Genomic DNA, 1356 nt, shown 5'->3' on the forward strand with positions numbered 1-1356 from the left:
GTTTGTGATGTTGCAATACTTTTATGGGATATGTATTGTTTACGTCCGTGAAGTTGAAGGTCCAATATTGCAGTCAAAAGTAAAGTCGTTCATGAATCGGTATTCGTATTGATGAAAGGACGAATGGACTTTTGACATATATAAAATTTAATCCTATGTAATCATTAATTTGATGGAAAATAGGATAAAATCTTTTGTTCAATAAGGATAAAGTCTATTATGTTGTTATGATGGAAAATAGAATAGATCCTTGTATGTTATCCACGGTATTGATCTTCATTGATCCATTTTATTATGTTTTACCGTGAAGGCTCCATTGTTTGTCTTATGTTGAGCACCTTACAACTAAGTCGATTTACCTTGGCTTTGTTGGTTGTTCCATAAGATGTTATATGTCGAACATTAAGAACTAAATTAATCAACCTGTTTGGTTATTTAGTTTGTACTCCATAAGTTTTCTTTCTTATGTCGAGTACATGTACGGTTAAGGTTGTCATATTCTATGATGAACTTAGTCGGGGTTCCATAAGTTCTTTTATGTTGAGCCCAAAATAATTAAATCGATTACTTCGGTGATTAGTTTGGTTATTTGTATTCTAATTAGATTAATTATAGGTTCTCTTGTAATGAATATAGTTGAGTTTTCATATATTCCACAAGTTCTTGTGTTGAGTATATGAAAGGCTACACTATCATGTTCTTTGGTTAATGTAGTCATATATTCCGTAAGGCTTTCCTTATGTTGAGTATTTGAATGGTTAAGTTAGTCATCTCCGTGTGATTGACTTAGTCGTAGCTCCGTGAGTTTACTTATGTTGAGCACTTTCAATTAAATTGATCACTTTTGTGGTTTGGTTTAGTTGTGTATTCCAATTGAATTAATCATGGGTTTACTTGTGGTTAATTTGGTTGAGCTTTGGATATAGAAAATCATTCCTATGGTTTTTTGGTGTCCAATATAAAATCCTTCTTTTGTTTCGAAATTAAGGTCTCTCTTTTTGTTCTCTCGGGAATGACATCAAATGGGGGAGAGTTCTTTTGAACTTGTGCTTTATGGTAATATCTTGCGGGCTGTGGAATTTTATAGGGGTTATCTTGTATCTTAAAACTCCTTGATGAATGGTGTTAGCTTCGGCTATTAGATTGCATCTAAATTAAGTTGGTATGTATTTTTCTTTTGGTCATGAAATGTCTCTTGTGGAAATTTCATTATGATCACATTCTTGTACCTTTGCCAATTTTATTTGATGGAAAATAGGATGAAATCTTTTGTTTGACAAGGATAAAGTCTATTATGTCGTTATGCAAATAGTGATGAAAAATAGAATAGATCATTGTATGTTATCCACGGTATTG

This window comes from Papaver somniferum, unplaced genomic scaffold (genome assembly GCF_003573695.1).
Source record: "Papaver somniferum cultivar HN1 unplaced genomic scaffold, ASM357369v1 unplaced-scaffold_18, whole genome shotgun sequence".
NCBI lineage: Eukaryota > Viridiplantae > Streptophyta > Magnoliopsida > Ranunculales > Papaveraceae > Papaver > Papaver somniferum.